We start from the raw sequence: 16,324 nt of genomic DNA, 5'->3' as shown, positions 1-16,324 counted from the left end.
CCAGCTTAGTACGAAGTAGGTTACACAAACTTTCCGGCTTGGTACCCTGGAGGTTACACAAACTTTCCGGTTTGGTAAGCTGATCGTTACAGAAACTTGGTACTCTAGACATTACACAAACTTTCTGGGTTGAATCCTCAAAATCGTTCCTGCTTGGTACTCTGAACTTGACCCAGACTCTATGTCTTGGGTCTCTGGCCTTGACAAATGTCCTGGCATCTTTGGTTTTTGGACCCAATCGGAACTATTTGGCTCAGGACACTGGTCTTAACTCTATTGCTTGGTATTATGGACTTGATTTAAACTCAAATTCAATGGCTTGGTTGCCTGAAATCCACCCAGATTCTATGACTTGGGATGCTGGAATCAGCCAAGAATATAAAGCTTGTGACTTGAAAATGACTTGAAGAATTTAAAGCTTGAAGAATTTAAAGCTTGTGTATTTAGCTCAAACTCTCAAGCCAGATATTGGACTCTGTGGTGTTGGTCTCTCAGAGGGACATATCAGGCTGACTATCAGAAACCTTGTTACAAAACCTTGCCTTAAACCTATACACTATGCCCCCGGGTCATTTTATGAACATGCGATTTATAAATGTTCCCTAACAGGCCCTGTTAATCCATGCATGAAACATAAACAAACAGAAATGATTATTATAGCTTCTATTGACATTCGAACAGTACATACAGTACACTCAAAATATGAATAATCTGACCCTTTACATTTTAGAAAATATAATAGTTGTCCTAAATAGTTGAATAGATGTTGTGCTGTTATTTTGGTTTCTATAATTGAGGCACACAGAGTGGGGATGGGTGCCAGCACTCTGAGGGGTAGCTGAGTTATTCAACTCATGCCAAGCTGCCCGGAAGCTGGCACACAGATGAAATTACAGTACTGACATTTCAGATCTGTAGCACTACTCACTCTCTCTCTTCTCGCCTCTCTCTATGGTTTGCTCACTCATTTGCTTCTTTTCTAAAGTTCTTTCACTATTTGTGTCTCTTATATACATGCTTGCTTCTATTTCTGCTGCTTAGATACCTACTCAATCACTCTCTTTGTCTCGGTTTGTCATATCAGTGAAAACCTTGCACTCCCGCAATCTGTATGACGACAAACCGCTATCCTAAAAACATATGAGTAGGTTTGCATGGAGAATGGTAGTAGAATATATTTTTGCTTCAGTAAGCTTCATGCTATAAACTTAGGCTGGTCAGTATAGCCATGACTGGAGTGTCTGTTGCTGACACCACGATAGATGTAACAGATATATTCAAAATGCAGTGAAACGCTGGACTCAAGCGAGATTCTACGGCTTGGGACACTGAACTTAAGTTGTGACACAAACCTTCTACCTATAGTAGGTACGCTGGACGTTACACAAAATTTTTATAGTTTGGTATTCTGGACGTTACACAAACGATCAGGCTTGGTATGCTTGACTCTTCAATAACTTTCCTGCTTGGTACTCTGGACTTGACCAAGACCCTATGTCTTGGGGTTCTGGCCTTGAATTGCACTGTAATGTAAGTATAAAACACACATTGGATAGGGATTCCATCTGCCATCTTTTTTCTGGACCCAATCTGAATTTTTTGGCTCAGGACACTGATCTTAACAAGCACTATACAGCTCTACATCCCGGACTTACAGTAACTCTATGGCTTGGTACTATGGACTGTGCCCTGAAATCCACCCAGATTCTATGACACCAGACACTGGACTCAACCAAGATTTTATAGCTTGTGACTCTGGATATGAGTCTATTAACATACTTTGGCTCTTAGTTCTGGACTCAACTATGGCTCTCCAGCTTGTCTCTGACTCAGACTGTACACATCTAAAAATATGTAACACTTATCTACTCAGCTTGTATTATTTGTGGCTCTGGACTTTGGGACTTGTTTTACACTCTAAGTACAGCTGCACTCATGTACTTGTTCTCTATGGCTTAGGATTCGGTCCTAGGCTCTAGAGGTTAGGACTTGACGCTATGGCAGATTCATCCAATGTAATCCGCAAATGGCTGGTGTCGCTGTAGGGATTTCATTCCAATCAAGTAGGGGCCAAAATTGATTCCACCATAATCAGTTGATCTTGGCTTTCAGTAGACTCCAATTGATTAGAAAGAAAACCTGCAGCCATACTAGCCCTTTCTGGATAAAGAGAGGTATCCAAGTCTTACAAGTCCCATAATGGTCCAAATAAGTATCGTATCGTTTAAAAAGCATTCGTTGTTGAACTGTTTATAGTTGATTAGAAGGATTGGGACAGGATTAAGGACAAAACTGAATTCTTTCATGACACAGTTCCTTTACAGTAGCAGTAAAGACATAATTCAGGTTTATCTTCACTAAGGAGTGTGTGAGGGAATGAGAGTGTGTGTGTGTGCCCTGCGATGGGTTGGCACTCCGTCCAGGGTGTATCCTGCCTTGATGCCCGATGACACCTGAGATAGGCACAGGCTCCCCGTGACACGAAGTAGTTTGGATAAGCGGTAGAAAATGAATGAATGAATGAATCTTCACTAAGAATGTACGTGACCTCAGTAACAATACTCTTGCTTTGGAACTCCATCAATTGCGATTAAAATCTATAGATCATTAGGTGAAGCAGTCTAGCATTTAAAGTAAATTATTATATCAATGGCCAATACAGGGTGCATTTTTTTTTAAGAGCTTCTTGAAATATGTATCCGTTTTAACCAGTAAAATTCCCACACACACCCTGTTACATTTATATAACACAAATATATAGTTGGTCCAATGTTGAGTTGTATCCTGCTGTATTTCTCAAATGATTTAATTAAAATGTCAGCATATCCAATCACAGTATGTACAAATTCACTTGGTCTAGCGGGTTCTTTTTTTTTTTCAGGATGCCTCATTTGCAGTGGCCTGGAACAGCTTGGATCCCAAAGGAATGTGTAAGAGGATATCAGTACTGCTATTGTTCTTCTACTAGTGAAATTCACTTGTTGAGACATGACTGATTTTCAGAACAATAGTCTGAAAAACATGCTCACACCTGATCTCAAATCTACAGATTGACTCTAGATTTTATTATTTTAATTTTAATGTGGGGGGGCACAGTGGCTTAGCGGTTAGCACGTTCGCCTCACACCTCCAGGGTCGGGGTTCGATTCCCGCCTCCACCTTGTGTGTGTGGAGTTTGCATGTTCTCCCCGTGCCTCGGGGGTTTCCTCCGGGTACTCCGGTTTCCTCCCCCGGTCCAAAGACATACATGGTAGGTTGATTGGCATCTCTGGAAAATTGTCTGTAGTGTGTGATTGCGTGAGTGAATGAGAGTGTGTGTGTGTGCGCCCTGCAATGGGTTGGCACTCCGTCCAGGGTGTATCCTGCCTTGATGCCCGATGACGCCTGAGATAGGCACAGGCTCCCTGTGACCCGAGGTAGTTCGGATAAGCGGTAGAAAATGAATGAATGAATTAATTTTAATGTGGAATGATCATTTTTGCCCAGTATTTACTTGAAAATCAAATGTGATCTAAATCTTCCAGGTAACAAGAAGCCGCTTAGACGTCCCATAATCCTTCAGTAGTCCACTCAAGAGCAGCTGTCAGCTGTCACATGCAGCCCTCAGCCCTGAATCACGCTCTGACTACGTCACACCCCGCTTACACACTCAGACCTCCTCATTGCATAAATATTTGTGGACTCTGATAAACATGGTGGACGTTTGGAGACATATGATATGGAGGAATAGTAACTAATAATTAAGTAATCCGAAAAGAACTCAAGAGCCCATGAATAAAAAGTTGCTTTGTTATTATTACTATTATTATTATAATAGTATAAATATTATAATATTATTTTATGTTTATATTTTTTATTTTTATATTATTATTATTGTTGTTATTATTGTTATAGTTGGAGTAATAGATCTTATTATTGTTAAAACATTAGAAATGTGAATTTATATCAAATACTTGGATATTTGACAATGTATTTATATTCAAAATGCATTCGTGCAACACATTTTTAAAACCTTAAAATAAACATCAGTTGCCTTCTGTGTTTACATGTCATACAAACGTATAGGCCATGGTGAGCAAGCTACCTTCTTCCATTAATAACTACATTAAACAGACTACATTAATCACATCTCACTTACTTTCTTCCCATGAGAAGCCCCCATGCTCAGCTCACCGCCTGGGTCAGGTGCTCCTCGACTGGGTGTCCGGCTCCCAGATTTTCCCTTGTGTATTCCTGTGCTGCTTCGGGACGAACAGATCAGATAAGGGAGGGAGTGACGGAGGGAGGGTGAGGGGTAACCGAAAGGAGAACAGATTCTTCTTTCTGCCCCCTGGCACCTTGTCAGCAGTAGGGAATTCCAGCGGGTGGATATTTGCAGCAGCGTCACGACTATTAGGGTTATGGTTCCAACTTGGTGGGAGGGTTCTGTCTGTCTAGCTGGTCAACATGTATTGCACTGTTTACAACTAAAGAGGGAAAGGAGAGGAAAAAAAGAACTGCACAGCCAGTCCAACCCTTGTTGAGCCACCTGTTGCTAGTCTACTCCCCTCTTGTTCCCTTAAGGATCTAGCCTGGGCAGATTATGCTAATTGTTAGTGACAGAAGACGTACGGCGTGTGCATAGGGGAATGGCCACATGGTGACATCCGGTGATCTGAAGTCACTGGGGTTTGGTGTCTGCACTTATCTGTGATAGCAGAGCACTAGGGAGACTCGCCGGGGACTCTGAAGACTCCAGTGTGGATGTTTGGCTTGGGGCCAAAACTGGATCAACAAAGGGATGTATGTTCCAGAAGATACTATCTGGGCAACTGGTCCAGGGCGATGAGAGTCTGATTGTTTTAAATCATTACTAATTTTTGTTTTATTTGTTTAAGTTTTGCAGTATTTATTGGATGTTTCAGGGCTTGGCCGACCCACAGTGTACTTTACTGTGTAGTGAATTTCATTCTTGACCTCAAGCTTATGAAGGTATTTAGTATTTTGAATATTTTAAATAGCATTGGAAATAAAGAAGAAATAAGAAAGCTAGAATGTATTTTTCCTTCACATGATCTGTGCCATTTAAATAGTTCATATGCAGGTGTTTGTGATGGTAACAGGGTTAAGTGAAGGTTCATTCACACATACAGTATGGTTCACATACAGTACTGCTGTCTGCTTATTTGTGTAAATCTAGGTCCCTTACAGCCACAGTGCACATTATGAGATTCATGACGGCAGCTAACGCCACAATAAATGTGTATTTGCTAAATATTCTCTTTTGTTATAGCCTTGAGCACAGTGTTACATACTGTATATGCAAGTTTTGTATTTCTTGCTCTAGGGCTGTAGGACTGTAAATTTCCTGTATTGACTTGTATTGACATAATTCCTTTCAGAGCCATGCACATGATTATTTGTTCTGTAAGGCAGCTGAAAAGAGGCTTCAACTTAATAGAAACGCGATTAATTCAATATTCAGGTTTGATTGGCTTATATGCACGTCAGTCATATTTGGCTTGTGTTGATTGGTTTAAGTTTTAACAATGGGCGGGTGCAGTGCAGGCAGGTGATGTTGATATTAGCTACTGTACTTAATTAGCATAAGACAACAATAAATAAGGCTATAAAACGCGGGCAAACAAAAACAAAAACAACAACAAAAAAAAAAACCGGGAAGACCTTTGGAAGGTGCATTTTAGTAAGATGCATTTTCAATGACTTTGCTGAAATAAATCCTGATGAAGGTAATGAAAATAAATCTTTAAAATGTAATGAAACATTTCTGTTAACAATCCAGAGACTTGTTGTGGTTTGGCACCAATATGGCGGCGTCGTGTCTCTTTAAGTGCGGTAAAATATTACATTTTATATCCATTCATTCGGATATTTCTTGTAAACAGGGATGAACCTTTAGGGACCGTCGATAAAGTGCATAAAAAATGCAAGCGTGCAAAAATTTAGGGATTAGAGGTTAGGGACTTACTGCATAAAAACAATGAAATCCACACATTCATTAATTAATTGAAGTGTTCATTTGGAAATAATTACAAAATGTCATTAGGACAGTACATCATCATCGACAACATAGAACATATGTCAAGATTAACAAGTTGGCCGTGTTTGAATTTATATTTGTAATGAACATGTAATGGATTTTTAAATCATTAATGTCAGTAGTAATAGTGATAGTGTATGTAGGCCTTCAGTAATGGTGTAGTGGTTCATTGGTTTTCAGTCTAAGTCTTGACTAAATAACACTTTTAGTCAGACCCAGTTTTAACACGGTCTTAGGCTTGGCCTTGTTTTGATCTCAGCAAGTTGTGGAATTTTTTTGGACACGACAGCGATGTACTTAACTACTCCACCTTTCTTATTGGTGTATTTGTTCATGTTTTAAACATTTTTATCCTAGTTTATGTAAAAAGGCTTTGAGCAAATACACCAGAGTTTTGTACGATGTTCCAGAGCTTAAGCAACCTACGGTACGGTACTTAACGGGGCAGAAATGTTCGCCAAGATGTTTTTCCTATCCTAACTTCTAATAAATTAATCCTAATCTCATTTCTAAGGCACTGATCAAGGAGTTTCATGACTGGGATGATTTGAAGCCCAAGGAATTTCTATAAGGTTTCTTGGCTGTAAGAAACAAGGAAGAAACACGTGGCAGCAGTGTTAGTGTAGAGCAGTGTTGAAAAAAAAAAAGAAAGGTGTGAGAAGGTCAAAAGACTTGAACAGCAAGACCCGGAGCTGCAGTCAATAGGCACTGTATGATAATAACCACCATAAGAACTACCTCACTTTATTTTGGTTCTTGGGTCTTAGTCAAGGTGAAGCTGCTACTTCCCTGCCAATTTGGGGATGTGTCTGACGATTGGAAGCCCAGATACCGTACATCCATTTGTCCGTCTCCTCTCCATCCTCCAACAAACTGACATCTCCTGCACTCAACTCTCGCATAAAAATGTGCGCACAATCATTACAGCGTTATAACACAATCCAGTATATTTTGTCCGTCTCTTTAATAAAAGTGTGTTCGTTATGACAGGACATTATTTTGACACCAGAATAATGTACAGTATTCACAGTTCTGTCTCATGTACTGTATGCTGAATAACTGGCCAAAAGTCAGAGGGATGTTGTATCTATTGTTTGTTTGTTTGCAGCTTTAGCCAGAGGAAGAAACGCTAAACCGTTTGAGTTGAATAAGAGTGAATGTGTGAGTGCTGCCATCTCATGGAGGTGGAGCTTAACAACACATGGACAGATAGATAGATTGACACAGACAGACAGACAGACATATAGATGAATAAAAAGACAAATAGAAAGATATAAAGATATAGATAGACAAATCAAGATAGATAGATGTGCCTGTGTCTGTGATCTAACCCATCAAGTTTCTTTCAAATTGAAGTGATAATGAGGAGAGTAACCAACATATTCAACAGAAAAAAACCCCAAAAGATACACACATGCAGCGCAGCAGCTAAATCCAATTAACACAGCTTGAATTCACTTTGTTTTTTGTTTTGTTTTTTTAATGAGATCAGAATAAACGGCGCCGTCATCAGTTATTTCCGTGTTCTCTCTTCAGCAGGGCGTAACGCTCGTGTCACCTGAAGATACAGCAGCAAATTAAAAAGGCACAATTAAAACAAGTGGGTGCCATGTGTTCATTTATTTACTCACGACACTTACGCCTAGGTTTTAATTACGCAATTTGTGTAAATAGACAAAAGAGAATAACAAAAATGGGACTTTTTGCGGTGGCATGACACCTCGCCAAAATGTGTGCAGTGTTGGAGTGTTCCAAATGATTTCAGTTTATTTGTTGGTTTATGACTGTTGTTTGCTGAAAACGGAAGTCGGATGCTTTAGTCGTTTTCTGTTCTGTTTAAGAAGTGCCTTTTGAGTGAGTTTTTTAGTTTGTATAGTGTTCTGTGTGTAAGAATTAAAACACAACGTGACCTGTAGGCTTTGCTGGCCCATTTCCTTTTTTTTTTTTATTAGCCAGTCATCAAAACAGGTTTTTAAAAACTCTTTTAAAGCCCACTGTCCTGACATCACCTCTGAACTGGCGAAGACAACCCTCGTGCTTTGTGGATATTATTGAGGCATCTGTTTGTCAGACTGGCGCCTCTGATGTTTTAATCCCCTGCAGGGTCTTGCACTGCGCCATATCGCTTTGTTTTCTGTTCAACTTTTGTAAGATCTCTTCAGTTCCTCGGCAGTTTCTCACATGAATAGCTTTCATTTCTTCAAACAACAATAGATTGACGGGGGTTTCTGTAAGAACGCTCTTTCTCTAAGGCCATCATCGAACCTATAAATGTTGATGCTCCAGAAAGCTGAAAACAGGTGCATTTCATCACTTCCTTAACAGCGCAGCGATTTTCACTGTGTTGAGATAATCGTACAAGCTCGTAATAATAATGAGTTCAAACATACGGTTGATGTTTGCTGTACTATGACGTTCCCACTACTGGATACCACCTCTCATGTGCGCTCTACTGAACTGTCTCTCTACTATCGTTGGTAGTCACTGCACCGAGTCGCTCTGAGTTGAACTTTGTCGCGTCGACACACACCCACATCTAGTTGTTAAAGAGTGACCAATGCTGTAAATGGGCCTTTCGAATGTATCTGTTATGTTTCATGGAAACACCGCCAATCAGACCCAAATGCGGTTTTATTTAATGTAACATAAAACACTTGACATAACTTCAAACATAATACAAAATAAACAACTTCTTAATACCTTGAACCAAACACACAGCGATGACTCACAAAGACAGATATAAAACAGCAGGAGCAACACATTAGGACCAACGAGAAATGTGACACTACTCATGGAAAAATACATACCCTTAAGTGATCAAAATTACCTGTTGGTGCCCCCCCTGATGGTCTGGCATGGAATTGCCCCAGTAGTTCCTAACAATATGCAGATATTCCATTGAATATCAGCTAGTCATGTGCAAACCTACCACTGCCTAGGCTGTATCGATCTCGTGATAAAAGTGATTTTATTTTTAAAGCAAGTCAATTTCAGAGTGATTTCAGTATTGCACGGTATTGCAAACTCAAGAAAAATGCACAGTAACACAGGACCATATTTATACGATGAGAAACACCGTATAAATGAACATAACAATGCGATCAGCACCAGGTGAAGATTCTAACAGGCTCGTTCCGAGGACATGTAAAAACTGTTGTAGAATTTTAGGGCCATGACATTGAACGACAGCGTCGTGGAGCTCCAGGAAGTTCATCGCCTACTTCATTTCCTCCCCGACTCGCAGCACTTTTAATAGTGCTATCAAATATACTTATGCAAATAACCATCCTCTCCCATCTATCAGGCGTGCTCCGGCTGATCCGTGACTCATTTCATTTGTCCTTCGAAGAGCACCTCGCTTTCTCTGTCAACGCTAATACACTCCATCTGGCCGAGTGTTAATCGACCAAATAAATACAATGACGCAGCAGGAAGGGGTGAGCATGTTCTAGAGGCGCGGTTTCAAATGAATAGGAGAAAGAGGTGGTGCATCAATCCTGTCTTACTCTCCAGATCTCATAAAAAAATCAGCGCTGATTTGCAAGAGTGAGGAGAGTGTGATTAGATTTCGCTCAAATTCCTATGAATGAAGCTTCCCAAAAAATGGATCACTCTGCTTCTGACTGCAATTGATTTAGTCGAGTAATAAGGAAGCTGGGGAATAATTTATTAGCTTGTTAAAGTGGTCTACCAGCCTGTAGTTTGGCAAGGTGGATTTTTCAGCCAGACACACAAGCACATCTAAGTCTTTTGCTTTATTGTCTCCATAAAGAACTATAACAGGAAGTCAAGCTTTAAGAAAAAAAAAACATGTAGTTTGTGCAAAAATATTACAGTACGTTTCTCAACACACTGCGACTGCATTAGATATACTAAGTTTGAATGGTTTCGACTCAGGTACAGTATAAGGTCTGTCTTCAATTCAATTCCGGGCTTTGAAACGCTACTCAGTGTTAAAATGTTAAATCACACGTCCTGTTTGAATGAAGACGATTCAGTGACGTAGATGCAACAGTTTTAGCTAAATCCTTGTTCAAAAGCAATTAGAAGAGCAAGAAAAAACATTCAAAAGACCTCTCATTTATTTACCCATCTATGTGTTTTCTTTTTCTGAATCGTTTAATTACAGCTCGTCAGTCCGCGTTTACTTCTGCTAACCTGTTAATTAAAAACGAGAAAGGTTGCCTATCGACACGGGCGTTTATCTCCGATATACGTACAAAGCTGTGGCATCGAATAATTAGCTTTGCCGAGACTTTACGGCGCAGATTTCCTTTTGAAAGCAGGAATTAAAACATTAAACGTATCGGTCTTGCTCTTCTCTTCACTTCTCTCTCCAGCGTCTTTATGGCCTCCTGCTGGCTCCCACATTCGCTGGACTTGACAGCTTCTAGTTTTATGGAGCTCTGAGGTGCTGTAAAACAGTTGTCCATTACAAACTTTTATAGTTCTCATTTGAAAGCCCGGGGCTTGTTTAGAGAATTGATGGCAGCTTTACTGTCCAAGAACGACTGTAGCTTAAACAGACTTTTGTGATGGAGAATCTCCTGTTCGAGCTTGGTAATTAGAGCTTGATTTCAATAAATGCACGCATTCACTATACTCGGTGAGTGTTGATGGAAATCACGTTTTCTTTTCAATTTTATTTTCTTACTTGTACAGTTTCCCCCCCACATTTTAGCTGAATTCTGAATTATTTCTTGTCACTTTGCTGAATTAGTTTTTGTTTTTTTTCTCCCCTTAATCACTAATAGAAAAAGCTGTTTGTCTCGTTTTTGTTTCAGAAGAATAGCTGTTTGATAAATGAGAACATGACAAATATATTAATATTTATAATACCATTTATGAAGGCTTATTCTAACAGGGGTCACCTACTGTAGGTCCGTCCATGTAGGTTTTTCTCACTCACTCACTCATTCATTCATTTTCTACCGCTTATCTGAACTACCTCGGGTCACGGGGAGCCTGTGCTTATCTCAGGCGTCACTGGGCATCAAGGTAGGATACACCCTGGACGGAGTGCCAACGATGGGCACACACACTCTCTCATTCACTCACGCAATCACACACTACGGACAATTTTCCAGAGATGTCAATCAACCTACCATGCATGTCTTTGGACCGGGGGAGGAAACCGGAGTACTTGGAGGAAACCCCCGAGGCACGGGGAGAACATGCAAACTCCACACACACAAGGCGGAGGCGGGAATCGAACCCCCAACCCTGGAGGTGTGAGGCGAACTTGCTAACCACTAAGCCACCGTGCCCCCTTTTCTCATTCAATTTTCATTAAAAAAAATAAATTTAAAAATGAACAAGAGTGATTTTAATCTTTCATTGAATGATAAAGTTATACATCCCAAAAGGTAACCAAACCAAACCTGAATCTCCAAAAGAAAGATCAACACATAAAATCCAAAGTAAAGAACATAATCAGACAAAGATTGATGACAAGAAGCAAATTCAGACTCTAAACACTGTTTATTAAGAGCACTGAATCCCGCTGTGTCTGAGTCTTGTATTAGTGATGAGTTAAGAGTAATGGAATTTAACAGCGTGTACTAGATTTCAATAAATAATAAATTTCCCACAGTTCTCAGTCCTGGACTTTGACTTTCTGAGAGTGAGAGAGTAGAACTGTTTATGTTTCCAGGCTCTTTGTAGATGTTTCATCACCCTGGAGCTTTGAGAACATCAGTGTACATTACATGTAGTCTGTTTTTAAATTAACGATGAAAGCGCTTCATGTACCTGTATGTTGATCATGATCATGCCTGTATGTTGTGAGCGATCGCTGGTTGTTTTTTTAAGTCATTTCATGCCCTGTTTTTCCAAAGAGTGATAAAACAAGGCTTTGAAGTATCAAAGTTCCTTTCTTTCTCTTTCTTCTTCAGTCCTGTAGGAATACACAAAGTCATTTATTTTAATTGCATCAAGCAAGAAAAAAATTAAAAAGTGTACACGGAGGATTTCACACTGCCCGTCCTTTAAGGGAGGGCCGAGCCACAAGGAAGACAGAGCCTGTGTTTTTATTCCTCACGATGCTTTATCTGTGAGCCGGTGTATATTTTGGCCACGAGGCTTAGGGGTTATTTCTGTAGATATGGGTCAAAGGGCCTTATTGAAATGGTGTAGTTTCTCTTCATGGCAAAACAACTCCACTTGAATTAGGATCGTTTGTCATTTGGAAAAGTTGCGTGGGTGACATCTCTCACCCGGCGAGGGAGAATTATCACATCATGAAGTTGTTAGCCTGAAACGAGTGTGGCACTCCGTGTCCTCAGAGATCGCACTGAATCAAAGCGCCAGTTCAAGTCTGGGTCAGCCGCCGAGATGACGACCGCCGTGCTCTCACCTTTTATTCTCTTTACAATTATTTTACAGTCTTTTTTTATAGTCTAAAAAATTCTAAATAAGTTTAATGAGTATTACATGTTTATTATCTAATACTCATCACCATTTATTTATTTATTTAAACAGATTTATAACTTTATTTATTTATGTATGTATGTATTTATTTATTTATTAATTTATTTTTATCTTCTTCATTTATTTAATAAATTAATTACTTCCCTAGATTTTTATTTGTTTTTATCTATCTATCTATCTATCTATCTATCTATCTATCTATCTATCTATCTATCTATCTATCTATCTATCTATCTATTGTTTATTTCTAAAGACATTTCACTTTATTGAATTTTTTCCCTTTTTATTTATCCAATCAGATGATTATTTTATTTGATTAAATCTTAGCTATATTATTTATTTATTTATTTATTTGCCTGTCTTTTTTTTTATTTTAAAATGTAAACATAGTTTTTATTTATAAACGATATTTATACTGCATTTTGCATTAGTTTTTTTATTTATTCCTGCAAATAACGACTGGCCTTGCTATTTATTTGTTTAAACAGACCCTTTAACTCCTTACTTACTTCTTACTTACTTCTTACTTTCTTTTTTATTTGTTTGTTCAAGCTGTCAGCGAAACCCTGTTTAATATCAGATGCCTTGTGCGGACTTTTACCAATTTGTCACGGTGAGGCCATGTTGGTCACTTAGGCGTGTGGTGCAGCAAAGCGGCTAATAGCAGTCTGTCTCTCGCTGTCACATCACCACGGTTCACCCTGATTAGTCCACGGAGGACAGCAGCTCTGCCCAACCAAATTACTGCTTATTTTTTTTAGAAAAAGTGAACAGCTTTCACCTTTGTCACGTCTGTCTGTGTCGCATCTCTTCAAGCAGGTCAACTGGAGCGAATCCAGCTTTGCTGACAGCCATTACTGAGGCCCTGCTGGCACGCATATTGGCTTTCTGATTGCTCAAACCTTCCACGCAGTGCTTACTCTAAATGCCCTGAACATTCAGAGCCATTCTCCAAGGCCTTGTGATGATATTTGCTTTACAAACAAGCACTGGATTTACTCCAGAAGGATGTATGGGAGGCTTTCAGACATTTAACAGTCTCCTCTGCTGCAGTCTGTTTAAAGGGAGGATTGGATTTTGCATGTCTGTGTTGTAAGGCTGCTCTCTCTGATCACTCGTGGCAATAATCTTACCTGGAGGCACTACGAGATTTATTACCTCTAGCCTCCTAAAGCACTGTTCTTAGGCTACGGCTAGCTGACTAGCGCTCAAAGCTGACTCTTGCGTTCAAAGCATAATGTGCATAACGTAAACATGTCTACATGTCATATCTATAGAAGGTCAAAACCCAGAACTACAAAGACATACAAAACTCAGAAGAAGAGTTTGCACTTTGGTGTGTGTTCAAAACTTCTGTATGGAGTAAAAGCAGGAATAATATACACATTATGTAAAGAATCAGCAAATTCATAAGGGCAAGACAATGAAGAGGTGAACACAATAAGGTAACACTGACCAGGCAGGGAAAAGACAGGCAAAGAGCAGAAAAACAACTACATGGCAACCTAGACAAAAATACAAAAAAAAAACAGCTATGTAGTTTATTATTTAAATCAAAATGACCAATCTGGTGCATGTTCTGTTTGATTTTGTTACAGCCCTCACTTCCGTTTGGCACAACAAACCAAAAATAAACTTAAAACACATATATTTGTGTCCATTTGAACGTTTGCATATTCCTTGGTTTCTAGAGGCTAGATTCTTTATCCTGTACTGTACATTTCAGGGGGTCACAGTGGCTTAGTGGTTAGCACGTTCGCCTCACACCTCCAGGGTTGGGGGTTCGATTCCTGCCTCCGCCTTGTGTGTGTGGAGTTTACATGTTCTCCCTGTGCCTCGGGGGTTTCCTCCGTGTACTCCGGTTTCCTCCTCCGGTCCAAAGACATGCATGGTAGGTTGATTGGCATCTCTGGAAAATTGTCTGTAGTGTGTGATTGCGTGAGTGATTGAGAGTGTGTGTGTGTGCCCTGCGATGGGTTGGCACTCCGTCCAGGGTGTATCCTGCATTAATGCCCGATGACGCCTGAGATAGGAACAGGCTCCCCGTGACCTGAGGTAGTTCGGATAAGCGGTAGAAAATGAGTGAGAGAGTGAGAGTGTACATTTTAAAGCAATAGTGTCTAACTAAGAAGTTAACTTTATCTCTGTTGATTTCAACACCCGACTCATTTAATTCATGAAAACAGGCTCGAGGCGACAAAATCCGGAACACGACTATAGCGCATCCTAAAACAAAACCCGGAACCTAAGCTAAAGATGTGAGAAGAAACAAATACAGAACCAGAGATTGATAAGTAAAAATATATCCCCGTTTATATCTTATCCTACATACTGTAATGGAACATTACGTTAACTTGCATCAAATGTCACGTCATGTTCACAATTATAAAGTAAGGGTGTGCAGACTTTTGCGCCGGCTAGCATTAATTCGGATACCCAGCTCGTTTGTGCACGTTCAACTCAAGCAGCAGCGTAGTTACAAATGATTTAACAGGTGAAGTGTGGTGCAATTTTGCTGAAAGAACAAGGAAAAGCTAAGAGGAAATTGCTCTTTGTTCCAAGCATCCGGCTGTAACATTTTAATAGGGTAGCTCAGCCACATCCTGACATCTAACCTTTGATTAAGCACATGTTTGCAGGCCCTCAGGAGAGCTGCGCAGTGTTTTGCAAGTGCTTGAGCTTAACTATCCACAGATCAGTGCTATGGCCACACTGCCCACAGTCAATCCAGACTTTTATTTACTTTAAAGAAAACAGTGTCTCTTTGTAACCCTTCAACATCCTTCTTATTTTCCCTCAAGTGCAAACGTAAGCGCTAAACTCAAAACATTAAAGCTCTCCACCATGACGCGCAACAAGTTTAATACTCAATTCTCCGAAGTTTCCAGAGTACCTCACGGCTTATAAACATGGCCGCCTCTAACTCTCCAGTTCCCAAAACGTTTCTCGGACTACAAGCGGCGTTGGCGTCACAGCTCAGGGGCAAAACTAGCGGGAAAAAACAAATATGCTGTATCTTCTGCTATATTTATGGTTAATAGATATAGTTTGTAAATGTCATTTGTGGCCGAACTCCTTCTGCACGCTTTAATGATCAGTCTCTCTCTCTCTCTCTCTCTCTCTCTCTCTCTCTCTCTCTCTCTCTCTCTCTCTCCTTAAGGCATGAAATATGAACAATCAATTCAGAGTTAAATCTGATTGTGGAGATACATGTCTAGCTAATATTTAGCCTCTGTTGCCTTCACACACACACACAAACACACACACACACACACACACTCTGACTCCTTTGTCCACTTCAATGTGGTTTCTTCAGAACAAAATAATCCTGTTAGGGTATAAAATGAAGCAGCTCAAGTGTAAAATTGGACTGATAAAAAAAAAAGAAAAAAAAAGAACAGGGGCAGTGTATAGAGTGTTTTATAGCGAAAGGCCAGTGGTCCAGGCACTGGGCTAAAAAGTAATACACTGAGTAAGTAGATTTTAAGAAAGTAGATGATTGGACTAAACGTAGCTGACACACGCCTAGCCCGAACCACATAACAGACATATTTCATATCGAAACGCAACGACATTGAGGTCCTAATAGAGGCGAGGCAAAATAAGCGAGGAGCAGGTCTCGTTTCTGATTGGTCAGAAGTTTGGAGGAAGTCAGCAAGATTTGAAGAAAGTGCATTTGTGTGTTTTTTTTTTTTTTTTTTTAGCAGCATTAGCATTTTTTTTGCTTTATTAGCTTTTAATTAAGCTGATGGAGATTGATAGAGTGATAACAGTAACCAGCCTTTTGCATAGATGTGGTACAACAATGAAAGTAACTAGAAATGGATATAAGCGACCATGTCTTTTTTTATACAT

General features: G+C 39.8%; 1 protein-coding gene across 2 annotated transcripts in view; it reads right to left on the bottom strand.

Moving 5' to 3' along the window:
• Positions 1–4,236, bottom strand: part of si:ch211-236d3.4 (protein FAM107B) — a 30,182-nt gene extending 25,946 nt beyond the window's left edge. Inside the window, exon 1 of one of the 2 annotated variants that reach the window (XM_060858219.1) lies at positions 4,139–4,236. The gene's annotated coding sequence lies outside the window, so the exon portion shown is untranslated. The remainder of the gene's footprint in view (positions 1–4,138) is intronic. The other variant, XM_060858218.1, reaches the window with a different exon arrangement.
• Between the last annotated feature and the right edge of the window lie 12,088 nt (positions 4,237–16,324).

This window comes from Tachysurus vachellii, chromosome 22 (assembly GCF_030014155.1).
Source record: "Tachysurus vachellii isolate PV-2020 chromosome 22, HZAU_Pvac_v1, whole genome shotgun sequence".
Classification (NCBI taxonomy): Eukaryota; Metazoa; Chordata; class Actinopteri; order Siluriformes; family Bagridae; genus Tachysurus; species Tachysurus vachellii.
The sequence above is the reverse complement of the archived record's forward strand: the minus strand, read 5'-3'. Positions and strand labels throughout refer to the sequence as shown.